The sequence below is a fragment of the Canis lupus genome, chromosome 13 (genome assembly GCF_003254725.2).
Source record: "Canis lupus dingo isolate Sandy chromosome 13, ASM325472v2, whole genome shotgun sequence".
NCBI lineage: Eukaryota > Metazoa > Chordata > Mammalia > Carnivora > Canidae > Canis > Canis lupus.
Window position 1 is genome coordinate 45,622,738 of NC_064255.1, and position 6,813 is coordinate 45,629,550.

Genomic DNA, 6,813 nt, shown 5'->3' on the forward strand with positions numbered 1-6,813 from the left:
CTCAGGGAGGACTCCAGGGCTTGAACAGCTCACTCTTGAAAAGGTGGCATCCCGGGGTTTGAAAGAGCAGAAGTTTATTTTCTAGGGAGATGTTTACTTTTACTTCCCCATAGGGTCTGACTCAATATTATTCTTTTATTCCTCCCTCCTTGTATATAATCTTTCAGTAAACGGTCAAACTCTGGCTCTGGTCCCCCTGACACCAATGAAGGAAAGAACAAGAGAAACACTTGGATCTGAGGAAGTCCAGGGAGACCTAGTGTAACTAGGAGATGTGCCATTTGCATTTATTTATTTTATATATGGTTTCGAATTCTTTGAGATCCTCAAGAACTTCAGTTTGGCAGACGTCAGGGCACTTGGTGACAAAGCTTATGTGGTCTGGCATTTGGTTGGGTACTTCTGATCTCCGCTTTGCTCCCCTTCCTAAAACCTGTTTTGTGTAGTGGACAAACACAAGTGAACACCTGGAATTTGGCATTAAGATGGATTCCAGATATTAGGTAAGACTTCAAAACAGAAGATTAAAAAGATGAGCTATTAGGCTTGATGGCAGACTCAAACCTCATTAATAATGAAAATATTTGCCACATGAAACTGGCCCTATAGTAAAGAGTAGTCAATGCCTGAAGACTAAATTAAATCAAATAACAATTGCACCTTACAGTGGTTAAAACAAAAGGGGGGGGGGAGAAAGTGCTGGGGGGAGTGTTTATGCCAAAAGGATTTTGGTGTCTGTGCAGGTTCTTCCTCTTTCCAGACCCTTTTGCAAACACTGTAATTATACTAATTTTCCAAAAAAAAAAAAAAAAAGTTTACTTCCATCTCGACGCGCTGGAAAATATTTGCTCCAACCATCTCATTTTGGATTGGAGAAACTGAAACCCAGAAAGGTGATTTGGCCAAGGCACACAACTGCTTCCTGAATGGGAGCCCAGATCACCCCAATATCCAGCGAAACAATATACTTCCTGAAGGCAGAGACATTGAGAGGAGCAGAGATGGAGAACAACCAAGAGACCCGAGCTATTACCCAGGTGCTGCTATGCCTTAGCTGCTTTTGGGGTCAAGTCTAAAAGCTTTAGCGACTGGTTCTCACTGCAGTCAGAACTCCACCCCCTTTTCTGACCCACCTCCAACTAAACTTTCAATCTGAGCATTACTTATCCACCTACTGTTCTGCAAGTCACTTCCCTTGTCCCCCTGCCATGTTTTTGCTCATTTGGTTCTTCCAGCTTTTTCTCTCCCCCATCCTCCAAATTCCAAATTCCAGTTTCGACATCCAACTCAAGTGCCCCGTATCTAGAATGTCCTCACCAAGCCCACCAAAGCCTCTACCTTCCACAGCATTGTTACAGGAAGACAATGCCAGAGACGTGATCTACGTTGGCCCCATGGCCTTCAGGGATGCTCTAGGAAGCTTGCTGCTGCTGCTGCTCAGTGCCTGTAAGCGTGTCAGTCATTCTCTACACCAATGTTGACGATCGAGCAGGAAACAAGGCTCGTTTAGGACTCCTTGCAGGGGACTATCTGGAACAGTGCTGGCTTTCACCCCAGCGGTGCCCAAACGAAACTTCCCATAGGACAGGGAGCTTCCTCTCCCAGAGAAGGAGGCATGCCGTGCACCACCCACCACATGGGTCCCAAGGAATCCAGGTGCTGAGCACCTTGCATTCTGCAGCCTTTCCTAAGCATCTGGTATCCAATTCAGACTGGGACTATCCACTCCTACTCAAATTGATAGGGCTCACTGCCAAGTTCAGCCCAAACACTGGAGAGCAAAGGGAGGGCGGGACACCCCTCCTGGAACATAACCCTGTGTGTTCAGCAAGCTGACCGGACACCTGTCTGTAGAATCAGGGAGATGGGGGTGCGGGGGGGTGGCACACGTCCTCTCCTACTAAGCCTTAATGTATAATCTCCTTCTGATAAAACCCGACACCGTGCGGCTTTGTGGGATGCCCCTTCTTCACCTTGTCCCAGCAGCTGAGTGCACTGGGCTCCACAGCTAACCTGGGAACCACTGGAGCTTCTGGGCTGAGTTCTCATGCCCTCTGGGCACAAATCAAGGCAACAGATTTTCTGTTTGACACGCAAAATGCAATGCTCGTAACCTTGGAACTCGTCATATTAGTAGTAGCTACTTTGAATTGAGCACATATTAAGTGCCTGACCCTGAGGTTTTTTTTTTTTTTTTTTCATTTAATCCTCACAATGATCTGATGAGACTGGGTATATTCAAGACACCTGCTCAAGGCCTCTCAGCTATTAAGTGGCCAAGACAAAAACCTGGACCCATTTAACTGCTAAGCTCATTAAAAATAAAATAAAATAAAATAAAATAAAATAAAATAAAATAAAATAAAATAAAATAAAATAAAATAAAATAAAATAAAATAAAATAAAATAAAATAAAATAAAATAATAAAATAAAAATATGTTTTTCCTATCATCTAGAACTAATAACTTAGCATTTTTAAAAATTTGTCTTTGTTTTTTAATGAAAAAAAAAGTAAAGTCCCCTTATATCAGGCAATCTAAATTCCACCATTACCATGAGTTTATTGTATATTCTTACAATTGTGTTTTATATTTTTACATGAATACCTGTGTGTCTATTTACCATATGCTTTACCAGGTATGTGTTTAAAGGTTACGTAAATGTTATCAAAGCAGATATGTCTTTCTTAGAGCCTATCTTTCTCACTCTCTAGGTCACCCCGTGTCTTGGCGCACCAGCAGTGTGGTTATGGGAGTGAGTGGACCAGTGGAGTCTGCTGCTAACTGGGCTGCTGTGTTAGAGAAGGCGAGCTCATGGTTCTGCTGCCGCCTGCCTTCACTGGAGCCTGACCCGCCTGGATCAGCATGGCCCTGGCCTGGAACCACATGCGTGTGCTTGTGTGTCAGTGGTGTTTATGCCAAGGTGGCTTTTTTTTTGTGTATGTGTGTGTGTGTGTGTGTGTTTTAAGTGGGCATGAGGCTCCACACCCAGCAAGGAGCCCAACATGGGACTTGAACTCAGGACTCAGTTCAAGAACTGAGCTGAGATCAAGAATCAGATGCCCAACTGACTGAGCCAGCCAGGGACCCCTGTGCCAAAGTGGTTTGAGTATCTCCATGTCAATAGGAGGATGAGGTTGTGTAAAGTAGGAAAAGCCTTATTGTTTATTCCAGGCTCACTTTGTGCTGAAATGTTTGCAGATTCGAATTTGTTTCCGTGAGATCGCTGTGAGTCCGCCTGTAGCTTTTATCAGTAATGCTAGTGCTGTGACTAATGAAACAGCCAGATGTGAGTCTGTGTTCCAGTAAACAAACGCAACTTCCAGATCTATGCAATCAACTTTTTATTGATTCGTAAGTTTTACATTTCTTAGGGTGATTTTTTTTCCCCAGTTGCCAAGTCATCCTCCAATAATAAATGCCTTTCCAAGAAATAGTGTCCTTTACCTGTGAAGGTCTACAGAAAGCTGCAGGAAGGTTCCAGCCTGCCCTGGGTGAGCTGACCTAGCCCTGGCTGCAGAGTGAGGCACCCTAGTTTCTAGGGCATGTGTCAGCTTGCTCCCTGAGCCAGATTACAGTCAGTTATGAATTGCCTTTGGAGGATTGTATTCGTTTGACTCTAAAGCCCATTAAAAAACATATGCAATATCAACTTTTCCCCCATCATCCGGAGCTTAACACTTGATGTATATTCATCAGCAGTCCACAGTTTGCTTATGTCTAAATATTACCTAAAATGTTAAGATTGCCTAAAATGTTAAGATTACATGCAATGTAATCTACACTGGGCTAGGGTTTTAAATCCATTCCAAAGGGCAGTCACATAGAACCCTGTTCTCCCTGGATCCTCCTTAAATAACCCTTAAGATACAATATGGAAATGTGACACTCAAAATTTTAGCATTGGGTTCGGCACAGCCGTGACCCATAAAATGGAGCCCTGGTTGTACACTGGTATCCGTGCATGCAGGTGCACCTCTGCATGGCACAGGGCACAGTGCACATCAGCGGTTCCCAGTTGGCAAGGAGCCCTCCTGCCCCCCAGGACATTGGGCAATACCTGGAAACATCACTTTGTTATCATGCCCAAGGTTGGGGCTCTTACTGGCACCTGGTGGGTAGAACTCATACACACTGCGAAACATCCTACGACCCACAGGAGAGCCCCCCCAAGGAAGAACTTACCTGGTCCAAAATGCCATAGTGCTGAGGTGAAGACCCCTCAGTACATGGGACTTTGTGTGCAGTGTGTTTATGCGTTTGCACAAATGTACCATGTTCACCATCTCTTTAAACACACGGTGAGATATACAAGCAATGAGCCTTCGTTCAAGCTCAGTGTCTCCATCTCTGCTCTCTGAGGCATGTGTTCATGGAGTGAGTGACTGGTGGGTGGAGTCGTTTGCACGCCCAGAGATTTCCACGTGTGTGTACGTGCGTGCTTGCTCTTATAGGTTCTTTCTTCGGCTATGAACTGAAAATTTCTTCAGTCATGTAAAAGTCAGCCCTAACCATGGAAATCTTTAATGAACGGATAACTGTAAAATGGTTTATACTTGGACTTTTCCCAAAAAAGTTTTAGTTATCAGAGTAATATATCATAATCATGAAAAAAAATAAAACAAAACTGGCCAGAACACCTCCATCTGGAAAATATGACTGTTAAAATTTTAGTGGGGTTCCTTTTTGTATTTTTCGGTTCTGTTCTGTTTCCAGTTTTATTGAGATATAATTGACAAATAACATTGCGTAGGTTTAAGCCTTCTACACAATGACTCGATATACGTACATATTGTGCAATGGTGATCACAGCAAAGTGGGTGAACCCATCTACCACTTCACAGCTACTTTTTTTTTGTGGTGAGAACATTTAAGATCTATCTCGCAGCAATTTTCATGTAAATGACACAGTGTTGTTAACTATAGCCACCATGATGAACAGCCTTCTATATTCTTTTCATAAATGCATATTTTTCCTCTGCTTGACCTTATACTATCATCTTACTTTTGCCCCTTAGCTTTATAAACAGTTCATGGTTATATAATTAGATCCTGTAGCTCACAACATACTTACCTATTTCGTTTCTGTGAAAAATCTAGATTGTTTACACTTATTTTTACTGGAGTGAATTGTACTGCACTAAATATTTTCCTGCATGACCCTCTGTCTACATTTCTGATTCGTAACAGATTTCCAGAAATTTAGTAGTTGGAGCAAAGATAATGCATTGATTTAAAACTATCAATGGACAGTGCTCTTGTGAAAAGTTGCATCCTATTTGCACTCCTGAAAGTAGCACAAGAGACTGACCACCTCATCATTCTCTCCAGCACTGCATACCATTCGTTGATGTTTTAAGGTTTGGGCATTGGATAGGTGAAAAATAGGATTTTTGTCGTCTTAATTGCCTTTCTCTCATTTACAGTTAGGCCAACATTTTAAACTATATTGATTACTCATGTTTTTACTCTTCATGTTCTCTTGATGATTTTCCCAGGACTGGTTTTGATAAGCCATTTTTCCAATAGCACTGCTTCATGATTCTGGAAAACTCAATATTTCTATAAATATGCAAGGTAGTGACCCACCAGCCCTTTAGAAATATGCTTACTCATCTTTAAATTTGACATGAGGTTAGGACAGCAGCTGCCTTTTTGTCTACTGCTTGAGAATATGACTAGGAGTTCTCAAACTTGTCCTTGGAGATCAAACACCTGAAGGTCATGTGATCTTTACAAAGCAAGCTAAAATACTAATATATTCATCTCAAAATAACAAGATATGTTGGCGTTTGATCAATTTCCATCTTAGAGTCTAGTACTGAAGCTTTAAGAAAAATTTGATTAAAATCTTTAACAATGAGAAAGTGAATCCTATTAACTCACTCTATCCATGAACTGGGGCAAAATCTCTCTTATGCACTTGTTTTTAACAGGAAAACATGAAACTGAAACTTAAGCATCTGAGAAAAACCTAACTTCGAGTGTAATGACACAGTCAACACCAAGTCCTACACCTTCCACTAGAATGTAAACATCCTAAGGGCAGGGATTTTTGTCTGTTTTAATTACTACTGGCTTCTCAATGCTCAAAACAAGCCAGGCATATAATACTTGCTCAATAAATATTTCTTGAATAAATAAATTCCGCCTCCTTCAGGAGATAGTATGGTACCTTAGAAAGAGCAGGGTCTTTGGGATTAGACCTTTATGGAAGTCAGATGTTAGTAATTAATTTTTATCAGAAATAACTGCTGAGTAACTAGGGTACTGAACCTGCTTCCTTTCTTTCTCTGAGCTAAGAAGGACCAGACGAAGCTGTCTCAGGGATTTCTGGGAAAGACTGCTTTCTGAAGCAGCAGCTCTTTTAGAGAAGGAGAAAATGGCCATATAAAATTTAGGGCATAGTGTAACTTGAGTTCTTTGTAAGTTCTCAAACTATTTGTAATGAAGGACTTGATTCTTTCGTTTTTTACTTTTTTATTGTCACAGATGAATACTTTTGAAAATACAAATGAAATAATTACTAGGAAAATTAAATGAAAAAAATACAAAATATATGACCAATTTTTTATTATTATTCGATTCAATAAACATAAAATTAAAGTTCAATGAATGTAGTCGTAGCAAACACAGAGAAAAAGAAAAAAATCACAAAAACTATTCATGTTGCTCATTAAAAGGGCAAACATAGGTGATTAAAGCAGAATTGCAATTACACTTGTAAATTTTGTTTTCTGCAATCTTAAAAAAAGAATTAGTGAGTGAATAACCTAGTTGAAACATCTGTATGCACTTAGAACAACTCCAAGT

At 40.8% G+C, this 6,813-nt stretch overlaps 1 long non-coding RNA gene across 1 annotated transcript; it reads right to left on the minus strand.

Annotated features, from left to right (window-relative positions):
• Nucleotides 1-266: 266 nt before the first annotated feature.
• Nucleotides 267-1,289, minus strand: LOC118352231 (uncharacterized). Its single transcript, XR_004809075.2, has 2 exons — nt 1,176-1,289; nt 267-433 (listed from the first exon to the last, which is right to left on the minus strand). It is a non-coding gene; the product is annotated as an uncharacterized LOC118352231 (long non-coding RNA).
• Between the last annotated feature and the right edge of the window lie 5,524 nt (nt 1,290-6,813).